Raw genomic sequence first — 13,559 nt, 5'->3', positions numbered from 1 at the left:
TTTTTTTTTTTTCATTCAGAAAAAAAAAATTAAGGCATTATAATACTTAATCTCTGGGCTTTAGCCTCAGTTCTTTTCCAGTCATTTTCAGATGGTCACCAAGAATGCAAGGTCCAGAGTATATGAAGCTGCCTCTTACTTGCTTGTCCTGGATTATTTGATAATGTAACTTGCACCCATCGGCTAATGCTTCAAAGTGCTCATAATGAAATTCTTGACAGCAGACAAAATGTCAGCACACGGTCATGCCCCAAGGGCTGCGATCTGTCTGTATGTATGGTAGAAGACACTGACTAAAGACCTGTCTCCATAACTTTCTGCAGTTTTCAAAATCTAGCCAGAAAACTAAGCTCCACAGTAAATTACCAACTCTCTGTACAACTGCTGAACTCACACAGATCCGAGGGTGGATTCCTGGCAATGCTATCTTCCCAGACAAGAGTCTGTAAACAGATGTCAGATCCACAGGGCAATGGCCCCAGGGTTCCCTGAAAGAGGAGACATTCTCTACTCAACATAGTCTTCTTTATAGAGCCTGTGATGACTTTGCAATACCTCAAGTCCTCCACTCTCCCACCCAAGTGTCCAGCCTGAACATTTTCCAAAGCTTTCTGTGTGCAGGCAGAGAGTGAATAAATATCAACTCATTAAAATAGTCACTTCCTATCAAAATGTGCCCAGTTCCCTAACTAAAGGGATCCAATCCCAGTCTGTTGACCCATCTAGAAATGCTACCAACTTGAAAAATTCTAATTCCCTATGTTCAAGATGCCAAGAAGGAACATCCTTAATTAGGATTAAAATAGTTCAGTGACTCGTCAGGAGTGCACCCTGTACCTTCTCAGTACATTTTAATTAATACAGCTTCTGCTCCCTGCTGACAAAGATGTTTCCGATGGTGTTTTGGCTCAACATATTTACCGCCTTCTTTGATGTGAGTCACTTGAACACTTGGAAGGGTGCACACGCTTCATGCCTTCATGAGAAATAGACGAGGGTTGGAATTGCCAGGTGAGCATCCATAGCAGAGAACACTTCTAAGCATCTATCTGACCTTTCTGATGCACTTTCTTAATTTAGTGACCACAAGAACCCTCAGATTTACAGATGATGAACAGAAAACTACACATTTCAAGCTGCCAATGGCAAGCAGAGAGACCCGCCTGAGGACCTGACACATTTAGCCCCTCCTTTAGTAGCTGCTTCTCTGGAGCAGGTCACCATGACGGAGCTCCTCGGCTGTCAGGAGTCAACAGAGGACCTCCGTACGCTTCTTGAGCCTTTGCGTTCCTCCTGCCTCAGTTACACTGTCCACACTTTCAAGGTTGGGAGGAGAATGGGAACTCCAGTCTTCCTGTAGCATCATTCTTTACATCACAAGAGGGTAGCAGTTTTACGATCCTTGAGGTAACTTGGAGGAGGCATCATCTCATACTGAGGTGTCACGGCCCAGCTGGTACTTTTGTTGCTATTGTCATTTCCATCACTTTCTCACTCATTTCTACATCAGGAGAGATGTTACGAGTCAACACACTAACGTTTCAGGGCTTGTACTTGGCTTCTAGATGGCAATCCCAATTCTAGTGTCGACTGTAGACTATCTATCTGTAGCTACAGGAGAAGTCTGCCAAAACGTAGACAAGTCTGAGGGACCGGGGAAAAGGTTAATAGAAAACAAAGTAGGGCAAAAATAGGAAAAGAACAGTCATCATACCAAATCTATGCTACAAATGGGAATTAAGTGGATTTTATTTTTTTTGTTAAGTGAAATATGGAGAACAGAGAACTTTTGGAATTAATGACTCACAAAGTTACTGGACCATCAATGAGAAGGGAGCCATAAATCTTCACTAATTCAACCAGAGAACCATGAACCTGGGGGAGTAAGGGTTGTAAATATACTCACCAGCTAGTCAACAGCAAACCAAGAACTGAACCAACTTTTTAGCTAAGTATGGTGGTCATACCTGTAATCCCAATACTCAGGGTGCTGGGGCAGGAGGGTCACAAATTCAAGGACAGCTTTATAGTGAGAACTAACTTCTCTATACCTCAGTTTCCTTATCTGTATAATGGGGTTAATAGGACCTGATGAATATAAATCACTTAAAATGGGATCTAAGTATGTGCTAGCTATCATCATACTGGTCATCACAGTTATCTTTATTAGAATATTTAAATGAATCATATGATTATAATTTCTCTAGGTCATAACTAACTAAATCTTGCATATATTATAACATCAATTTATGTTCATAGTGTGACTATATTTTTATCCTGAATTTTGTTTCCATGTTTTTATTTTGACCATCAGATTTTGTATGAGAAAAATGTTGGATTATTCTGGAATTAAACAGTGACCCAACAGTTAGATTTTCTGGCTATTCTTTTCTTTTTTTCTGTCACATGATGTACACATTCAATCCATGCAGGGAGCTAACTCCAAGGGGTCCAATTTGCTGAAAGGGAAGCAATAGCATCATTAATTCAGAACAGAAAATGAGACAAGGCAGCCTGGGCTAGTGTTAGATCCTGCCTCAACAAAAGAACAAACCAATATATAATATGACACTAATTGAGACTGTCTTGGGGTTGAAGATAGGTATTTGTGGTTCTGTGAGGGGGAAGGTACTAAGACTCAAACACAGGGCCTCACAGGTGCTAGGTGCCCACACACTATCGCTGAGCTCTGTCCCCAGTCTCGAAGCCCATCAATTCTTTCCTCTTTGCTATAGCAACCTACTGGCTAGGGCTGCAGCTCAGTGGTACAGCACTTGCTTAATAGGTGCAAGGCCCTAGGTTCCACCCCCAGTACAAAAAGAAAAAAAAAATTTAAGCATCTTCTAATGGAGAATTTTGAGATTTTAACAGGAAATACAAAACATTACATGCTAAAAAAAAAAAAAAAAAAAGTTTGGATGAAACTGGGTTAACTTTTCCTGTCTGCACTTCTGTTTCCAGAGTCATTTCTTGCCTCATCTATCTATTCACGTTGGACTGAATCACAAAAGCCAGAGATAGAGATAGAACGTAGCTCCTGAGTTTGCTCCATATGCTGCTGTAGGAGTTTCCATGCTTGTTAACCTTGTTACGACTCAAGATTCAGCCTAACAAGTGTTGGGAGGAGTGATGACACAGACAGAAACGTGTCAAAGACATGGGCCACTGTGCTGGTAGTCAGTGTGATCACAAACGCACAGTGATACCTAAACCTCACCATCGTATCCTGAGGATGAATCCCACAGCGGACTGGACATCAGCAGATAGCTTTTCTCAAGCAAAACTAACACATAGCACTTCTGTGCCGAGAAGATTGTCTGACCCGTGGGCACGTGTGTGGCCTAGATAGCTCATGGGGGGGAGGTGGGTGACAAGATGGTGACCCCTTCATTCTGAGGAAGTTAGCACTTCTGAGCTAATCACATTCAGACGTGAGCAGCCTCACCCCATTGCTGATACAAATATTACCATCTCTGACATGCCATGTCATGAGGAATGCTCCAGAACAGTGAGTAGCACAGGCCAGGAGCCTGAGTAGACCTCACAGATGTCTAGACGTTTGGCCTAGTAACATGTTAAAATCAAGAAGAATGTGGTCAATGTCTAGAAATCCAAGACCTGAGATGTCAAGACAAGAAGACTGGGCTGGAGAGATGGCTCAGTGGTTAAAGGAGCTTGCTTGCAAAGCCTGATGATCTGGATTCGATTCCACAATACTCAAGTAAAGCCAGATGCACAAAGTGGCACATGCATCTGACATTCATTTGCAGTGGCAAGAGGCTATGGTTTTTGCATCCATTTTCTCTCTCTTTCTCCTTTCCTTGAAAATAAAGAACTAAAAATAAAAAAAGATAGCCAGGTGCACTCCTCTAACCCCAGCATGCAGAAGGTAGAGGTAGGAGGATCATCATGAGTTCGAGTCCACCCTGAGGCTACGTAGTGAATTCCAGGTCAGCCTGGGCTAGAGCAAGACCTTACCTTGGGAAAAAAAAAAAAAAAAAAAGACAAAGAAAGGAAGACTGTGAAATCAAGGCCAGCCTACATTAAGTATTTAAGTAGCAAAATTCTGGAGAAGGAGGAGAAAGAGAATTCTTACATGGGGTTTTCAAGTTTTTTTGTTTTTGTTTTTTGTTTTTTTTAGGAAGACTCTCACTGAAGCCCAGTTCCAGGTTGTCCTCAAACTCAAAGCAATCCTCCCACCTCTGCTTCCCAAGTGCTGAGATCAAAGGTATGCACCACTGCTCCTGGCTTGTTTTATTTTTATACCAAGCAATTACCACCTATGACGATAATTTACTAACAAAAAGGGAATGTTTGTGTTGTTAATTTTTAAAATCAATATCCTTTCACTTATATTCACAACTTGTTTACGATGGTCACACTTGCATTATGTCTAACTTTTCTTTCTGCAGAATCACTTGAAAGTTGCAAACATCATGTGACTTCGTCCTTAAATACTTCTTCATGCCCACTGAAAGAAAATTGAAATATTCTCCAACACAACCTCACTACTGTTCCCACCTTAGAAAACTAACATGGAGCTGGGGGATTGCTAGAGTGTTTGCCTACCATGCATGAGGCCCTATCATGAAGCCAATGAAGATTTTTCCAGAATATCAATTCTTTTGAAGAAAGAGAAGTTGTTTCATGGATCATTCCTTATTGTGGATTTCTTTGAATACTCATATTTAAATTCAGGTAGAAATGGTGTTTTTTTTTTTTAACTTTTCATATATTATAGAGGAATGACTTTATCTCTGACCAAATAAATACAACAAATCAAAGGGAGATATCCATTTTCCCCTCTGTAGAGTGGCAGTGACTTAGTGGAAGGCAAGCATTAGGGAACCCCCTTCCTGTAGAGCCAAGACAGCCCTACCACAGCCCACTGACCCGCCAGTGATGTCATTAAGAAAAGTCCCCAGACTTCAGAAGCCTGGCCTGGATTCCTTCAGAGTTCACTGGACAGACAGGCTGGCGTCTCCGTCCAGTGAGACTGTCAAGCTGAAGTAGATGTTGTCTATGAGTAAAGCTAACTGCACTGTGGCTCAAGGTCTACTGAATAGTTAATTCACAGAAAGACTCTCCACCCCCTGCTGGCTTGCTGAAGACCCCCACGCTGTAGTGACACCCCAAAGCAGTGAGAGACTCTGAGGACAGGAGGGTGGTTTGCAGCTGTATCAGAGGCAGATGCTCCTCTTGCCACAGGTCCTCCGCTTGCTTCATGAACTCGCAGGTTCCAGGAATGCCCCATTTCTCACAGAACTTCTGGGTCATGGCCAGTCTCATGGAAACACATTCAAGTGTAAACAAAGCTTAAACCACTTGCATGGGATGGCTTCTTTAGTTAATTGGATTAAGCTGAAAGTCCATGACCGCAGGATCCAGGACAGGGACAGACTCCAGGGCCTTGTTTCCACCCCAGCGCAGAGGACCCCCAGACTCACGTAGACTCTAGGGTTCTAACTGTCATCATCCCAGGGGAAGATGCTGCCTTCTGCTCCATGGGGGTCACATGTTCCACTTTAAATGACAAACCTAAACAGCCAACAAAGAAGAGTTTCAGCTGCCTCTCTTGTGTTGGCTGGTCACTCTGCTGACCCCCCCCCACTCCCGCCACCCTAGAAATGAGCGTGGGGATAAGCCAATGGAGGGTCTAGCACCCCAATGTCACCATGATACCATCCATGTATCAACTCCTTTGCTTTTGCTTTCTCCTTCCCATCCCCTTGTGAGGTACTTTCCTTACTGCTGACAAAAGCAGATCCAGGGAGGAAGAGTTCGTTTTGGCTCGCAGTTTAAGGGAATACAGTCCATCATGGCAGGGGAGGCATGGTGGTGTCAGGAGCAGAGAGCAGCTGATCACATTCAACCCACAGTCAGGAAGCAGAGAACTAAGAATGTTGGTGCTTGCTACATTTTTTCTTTTCATTCAGCCGGGAAACCCCACTCTCTGGAATGCTGCTGCCCACATTTAGGGTGGGTCTTCCTTCCTCAATTAACCTAATCTGGAAACTCCCTCATGGCACGCTCAGAGGTTTATTTCCACGGCCTATCAAGGTGACAAGATTAACTATCTAACTATCTTAACTTCCCTTCCCTTCATGGCTGGGATGGAAACCAGGGTTTCTGGCATGCAATTTTCCACTGAACTACATTACCAGCTAAGTTTCTTTTCAATGGACACTCATTTGCTTAAAAATAAAAGACCTTGCCCTGGAGAGATGGCTCAACAATTAAGACACTTGTCTGCAAATCCTAACAACCCATGTTCAATTCCCCACATAAAGCCAGATGCACAAAATGGTATATGTGTCTCTAGTTCATTTGCAGTGGCTAGAGGCTCTGGTGCACCCATTCTCTCTGGCAATCTCTCTGCTAACAAATAAATGAATAAAAATATTTTTTAAAAAGGGCTTTGTGTGACATAGACTATCCATATCAATTATTTGACTCCTATGTAGCTGCTCCAGCATCTCCTTGGTGCCATGCCTGAATCTAATATTTTTCCACGGCTTCTATAGCCATTTCTCAGACTAGCTTCAGCCAGACTGCACAGTCTGCCTCTAAGGCCGCGCATAGTGTCCCCCACTGATCACACTGGTATGTCTTCATCAGCTGCTGCATGTTAGCAGGATGGAGGCTGAGTGGTAGGTATGCAGAGATATGTAAAAGGTTGAGGGGACATATGAATGGTAGTGGGAGGGGTTATGATTGCTGTTTTGTTTTTTATGACAGTCTCACTGGGTAGCCCAGACTGGCCTAAAACTCATGATCCTCCTGTCTTAGCCTCATGAATGTTAGAAGTACAGGTTTGCACCATCATGCTTGACTTCTGTGAGTATTTTAATAGCATAGAATCTCATTTTTTTTTTGTAATTTTTTTATTTTAGAGAGGGAGAGAGAAGAGAGGTAGAGAATTAGTGTGCCAGGGCCTGAACCACTGCAATCAAACTCCAGACGCTTGCACCACCTAGTGGGCACGTTCAACCTTGCACTTGCCTTGTCTTTGTGCATCTGGCTAACATGGGATCTGGAGAGTAGAACTTGAGTCCCTCGGCCTCACAGGCAAGCACCTTAACCATCAAGCCATCTCTCCATCTAATTAGCCCTAGAAGCTAATTTTCATTCTCTCTCTCACACACACATAAAAGCTTTACTTTCAGATGAATATAATGTTTCAACACTTTACATTATTTATTTATCTATTTATTTATTATTTGAAAGAGAGAGAGAGAGAGAGAGAAAGAAGCAGACAGAGAGAGTATATGTGCACCAGGGCTTCCTGCCACTGCAGATAAACTCCAGATACATGTACCACTTAGTGCAGCTGGCTTTATGTTGATGCTGGGGAATTGAACCCAGGCCATCAGGCTTTACAAACAAATATCTTTAACCACTGAGCCATCTCTCCAGCCCATAACACTTTAAGGAAGCAAATTACACCATATTACTAAAATACAACCAACAGTATAAGATAAAGTGCCCAGATATCTTCATATTCTGAATAAAACTCTGGGAAGAGGATGACTACATTGTAAGAGGCACACTGGCATCCAGTGTGCCCCTTCTCTATTTGCATTGCTCCAAGGGTTCCGAGTCCAAAGTGGGACAGGCCACACTGCATTGTATCTTTGCTGTGTGTTTTCTTGTCATACATTCTTAGTACAGGCCCCCTTCTGAGGTCACATCTTGTTACTACAGTCGTTCTGAGTTCTAAAGGTGTCCTATCATACCAACCTCTGGTCTCCCAAATTCACTATCAGTTAAAAAAAAAGAAAACTCAGGGGGGCTGGAGAGATGTCTTAATGGTTAAGGCATTTGCCTGCAAAGCCAAAGGACCTCAATAAGATTCCTTAGGACCCATGCAAGCCAGATGCACAAGGTGGGGGGAAAGGTCTGGAGTTTGTTTGCAGTGGCTGGAGGCCCTGGTGTTCCCATTCTCTCTCTCCCTCCCTCTGCCTCCTTCCCTCTCTCTTTCTCTCTCAAATAAATAAATGAATAATAAAGTTTAAGAATATCAGTGTGTGAGTACAAGATTGAAACTTAAGCATATAGCTTAACCCTTAAAAACTTGTTATATTTGAAAAGTGAATTGACTAGAGGAAATTATTTTTCTCTCGTTTGCTAAAAGATTATTCCACTGGCTACATATTGGTTTTAAGAAATGGCTAACTTGCAGAGTAGAATGGGATTGTTATCTCGATCTTGGACAGAACACTTGGGCTGTCATTTCTGAGAGGAGAACAGGTTCCCCACAGCCATAATGTGGCATCCTATCTCCCCTGCAATGGAGGTTCCTCATGGGGGTAGGTGAGAGGACACCCCATCTGACAGGTGAATATTGCACATCACAAATTATAAGGCAATAAGGCAATAAAATTATGCCAAATGTCCTATGTCCTTTATAGAAGTCATTCAACCCATTTCTCTTCTTTTTTTTTTAATTTTTTTTGTTATTTTTATTTATTTATTTGAGAGTGACAGACAGAGAGAGGAAGAGGCAGAGAGAGAGGGGGTGTGCCAGGGCCTCTAGCCACTGCAAATGAACTCCAGATGCATGTGCCCTCTTGTGCATATGTCTAACATGGGTCCTGGAGAGTCGAGCCTCGAACCAGGGTCCTTAGGCTTCACAGGCAAGCGCCTAACCACTAAGCCATCTCGTCAGCCTTCAACCAGTTTTTCTTGATGGAGATAAACCAGGAAACCTTTCTTATTATCATTTAGTTAAAGTCTGATTTTTCACTGGTGTTCCAAAAATGGCCAAATCCCTGGTGATGGTAACCCCTAAATTGCCAACAACAAAGCAACACAATATTGGGAGCCCGAGTCTCCAATTTTGCTAGAAAACAACAGCATCTTCCTCCCTGACTCGTCTCTTTGGCTACTTTATGTAGACCCAGTGTCCCGGACTTTGGCTTATGGTTGCCAATATTCCCCTGGGATTCCATGTGTCTTGTATGTCTGCTGGTCATTTGTATGAGCCAACTCACCTGGCTCAGAAATAAGGACAGGTATTCATAAACCTTTCAAAGGGCAAACATTGTGTTAGGGACTAGCAACCTAAACAGGAGACAGAGTGGCTCTCCAAAGGTAGGCGCGCTTACTCAGGAATAGCAGAGCGTTGCGGTGGAAACACATGTGCCCATGGTATGGATGTGTAGACGTAGATGGAAGGGGAAGCTTTAAAGAAAACAGGAGGAATGTTACGTAAGTTGTTTTGATTCATTCCTCCTTGGATATAGGGATCAACAGAAAGGGTGGCATCAAGCCAAGGCTGGATGGGTAGTTACTGGGCAGATGTCCTTGCAGAACACTTTCTATGCGAGTCTGGAGAGGCCTCAGTGCAGGGCTATGGTTCTGCTGGTCCTTGCGACAGCTCCTGCTCTCAGGCATATGTGCATGAGAGCTCCTCCTACACAGATTCCCAGCTTTCTTTAGTTTTTTTTTTTTTTTTTTTTTTTTTTTTTTGCTAGGATTCAATACAAGCAATTCCACAATGATTTTGAAAATCCTCACAAATGCTCTTAAGAAAAAAATGGTTTAAGTTATTTGAAGTATGTGTGTTCATTATAACATTAAGATGTATCCTTATATATTTAAAATTATAAGTTCTACATACATGAATGAAAATGTTATCAGCATCATTTAATTTCACTCTAAGCTTTTTTTCAGTGCTAACAATGGAACCACTCTACCAGTGAGCCACATCCCATTTTAATATTTATTTTATTTTATTCGCTCGCTTTCTCTCTGTGTGTATGTGTTGGCCAGAAGTTGATGTCAGTGTCTTTCTCAATCACTCTCTGTCTTATTTTTTAATTAATTTATTTGCAAGAGAGAGACAGAGTAAGTATGGGTATGCCAGGGCCTCTTGCCACTGCAAATGAACTCCAGATGCAGGTCCCATTATGTACATCTGGCTTTCTATGGGAACTGGGGAATAGAACCTGGGCCATAAGCTTTGTAAGCATACGTCTTTAACTGCAGAGCCATCTTTCTAGCCCAACTCCACCTTCTTTTTGAGACAGGTCTCTCTCTTCTTTTGATATTTTTTATATTTTATTTCTATTTGAGAGAGAAAGAGGGATGGGGAGAGAGAGAGAGAGAGAAAAAATGGGTGGGCCAGGGCCTTCAGCTGCTGCAAACAAACTCCAGAAGCATGTGCCACCTTGTGCATCTGGCTTACATGGGTCCTGGGGAATTGAAACTGGGTTCTTTAGCTTTGCAGGCTAGCACCTTAACTGCTAAGTCATCCCTCTAGCCCCAGGGTCTCTCTCTTAACCTAGAGCTGACTAGCAAGGCCCAGGATCCTCCTGTTTCCAATTTTGATGCATTTTTTTTTCTATGCAAAATAGAGTTAATCATATGACCTTGGATGAGAGGTCTTGCACACTCGGAGTGACCAGGTCAAATGCGCGATGGAGGACTGAGAAATGGTTGAAGGACTCAGGTTGAAGTTGAGGGTCTCTCACTTGTCTAGGAATTTTTTGAGGATCTGGGAAGGTCCTTAAAAATTGTTCACTTGTCACTGTGACCTCTTCAGATGCTAGTATGCACAGGGATTTTATAAATTTCTACCCCCACACCAGTGTCTGCCCCTGGTCATGAATAAAAGTCCTACACAATCACTATCTTTCTCAGAATAATGACGCGGGCAGCCTGACTGAGCCTAGAAAATTCCATCTCCCAAGCCCTTCCCATCTCTACCACGGACAGTGGCCCCCTCTACCTCCCCCTCTGTTTATCTCAGATCAAGACCAGTCTCTGATCTTACTCAGGCTTTTCTTCATCAGAATCTGGGGTTGTACAGATAACAGCCTGATCCCTGCTTGGGCTTGCTGTATTGTTTGCCTGAGACATGGTCTTTCTAGTGTTTTGTTTTTTTTTCCCCCGCTGAGAATATAGCTCTCTCCTGTTCTAAAAGGCACATGTCACGATACAAAATAAACTCTATTTCGTAGCAAAAATCACAGTGCTACTGAAAGTAGGCAGCAGAACTCAAGGTCAATCTGCTAAGAGAGATGGTTGGGCATCTTTACCTCCCTTGGAAATGATAACTTTGGCCTAAGCTCCAGATTACTAGTTAACTTCAGTTACTCAATTAGCCCATCTTCATTTGAGCATTCCTCCTGCCATTGGGTGATGTCAGACAGGTAAGGATACCTCTTCCATCCGTCTTTCAAAGAAGGTTATTAAGGTTCATCAAAAAAGCAGTCTTGGAGCAGGGCGTGGTGGCGCACACCTTTAATCCCAGCACTCGGGAGGCAGAGGTAGGAGGATTGCCATGAGTTCAAGGCCACCCTGAGATGACAGAGTTAATTCCAGGTCAGCCTGGACCAGAGTGAGAACCTACCTTGAAAAAACAAAAACAAACAAACAAACAAAAAAAAGCAGTCTTGGGCTGGAGATATGGCTTACTGGTCAAGGCACTTGCCTGCAAAGCCAGAGGACCTAGGTTCGATTCCCCAGGACCCACATAAGCCAGATGCACAAGATGGCACATGTGTCTGGAGTTTGTTTGCAGTGGCTGGAGGTCCTAGAGTGCCCGTTTTCTCTCTCTGCCTCTTTCTCTCAAATAAATACATAAACAAAACTGAATTTTTTTTTTAAAAAATAAGATTTTTCTGTCCCAAGACATTTGAACTCACGTTTCCCTCAGCCCAAAGTACCCTTATCCCATACTCCCAACTAAGCTGATTCCTTCTCATCCTTCATAGTTCAGTATCACATATCTCCTCTTTATAAACAGCCTCTCCTGGCTGTCTAAAGGAAATCCTCTAAAATTCTCTGTGCACATTTTGCTTCCTCCCCAGAATACGCAATCACATATGCACTTGTTTACTTTTCTTTTTCTTCCTGTGCCTTCCTTCAAACCACAAGGTCCATGGAGATAAGCCCCACAGCCCTCCTGTCTGAATGGGACGCACAGCGTCAAGCCCCATCTGTAGCTCTAGGGAGGCCCCTCCCCTGAGAGCTGAGCTAGGATTGCTGTTGCCATGATGATACATCTCACTATTTTACCTTCTTGGCTGGTCCCACAGTGCGCAAGAGGTGTGCAGAGCACTGGTCCTGGGCTTGTGGTCAAGCTCTTCTAAACAGGCAGGAGTAAGGGAATTCGGTTGTGATTATCCTTTGCAAGGATATAGGGGGTGTGGTTCCTCCAAAGCTCCTACTTGCTCTCCTGCCTATGACTTCCGCGATAGAGTAACACTTCTGCACTTGTTTTCTGACTCAGAACCAGCTGAGGACAACTCACATCACAGCCAACTGGATGGTCTTACGAAGTTCCCTATGAGAAAGGCAACAGCATTCTCAGACACAGGCCCTGTTCACATTACTCTCCCCTGCAGAGGAGAGAGGGTAGCCAGACCCCTTCAAAACCAGGGACAGCTCCCTCTCTACTTTAGGGAGGCCAGGAGACTTCTGGTGCCCTGACACTGAACAAGAGTTCTGGGATTCTGCTCTTTTCTCCTCCTCTGCTCCTCTGCAATAGCCTTGAGTCATTATAATAACCTCAGTGGGCCGTCAGAAGTTTATGTTATGTTCAAGGCCAACCTTCACTTAACTCCAGGTCCAGTTCTACAGACTTAAAAGAGGGGAGGAGTGGAAGAGCGAAAGCCCAGCTCCCATCAGGAATCCAGACAGAGCCAGTCTGGGTTTTCCGGCTGCTTTTTCCTTCTGTTCATTCATACAGAATGGGATGCTTAGATGGATGCTGGCTCAGATACCTTAGAAGTTTTACTGTACTTCTAACATTAATTAGAACAAAGCCGTCCCTCATATGTCTTGGAAATTTCTAGGACTCAAGTCCTTCATTAGCCTTCAAGGATATGCACATCCCCAGAGACTTAAAGTAAAAACAAGGCTTGTGTGTGTTAGCTATTTGATCACTGTGGTAAGATACATGAGAGAATCAACTTAAAAGGAGGAAAAGGTTTATTCTGGCTCATGGTTTTAGTGGCTTTGGCTCATGGTTATTTGGCCCTGTTGTTTTGGGCCTGTGGTGACACAGGACATCATGGTTGGAGCACATGGCAAAGGTCAGGTCAGCTCATAGTGGCCAGGAAGCAAAATGAGAGAGGAAGAACAGTGTTGGAGTTTCAACACCCCCTTCAAGGGCATGACCATAGCGATCTAACTTCCTTATATTAACCCTACCTCCAAATGTTCCACCACATCTCAGCAGCACCGCGGGCTGGAGACGGTGCCTTCATACAGGGCCCTGTGGGGACACTTCGAAAACACAGCAGCTCTGAGACAGGAACTGGAGTAGTCCCCATGAGGCAGTCCGTGCTTAGTGGCTCTGAGGCCAAGACAACTCTGTAGTCAATTTGCCTTAAGTAAGCTATGGAGACAGTTCAGAAGGAGCTAGCCCTGACACCTCTGTCCACTGTGGCTGATGGGAAAGCTTCCGACAAAGATTCGCATGTCACGCCTCATGAAGTGGTTTCAACCCCAGGGCCTCGGCAGATCGACTAGGGTGGCTGGTGCAGATGACTGGAGAGACAGCCTTTCCCAGACTTCAACGTCGTCTTGTGTTGTATTTTTGGCACCCA

Source organism: Jaculus jaculus, chromosome 1, assembly GCF_020740685.1.
Source record: "Jaculus jaculus isolate mJacJac1 chromosome 1, mJacJac1.mat.Y.cur, whole genome shotgun sequence".
Classification (NCBI taxonomy): Eukaryota; Metazoa; Chordata; class Mammalia; order Rodentia; family Dipodidae; genus Jaculus; species Jaculus jaculus.
The sequence above is the reverse complement of the archived record's forward strand: the minus strand, read 5'-3'. Positions refer to the sequence as shown.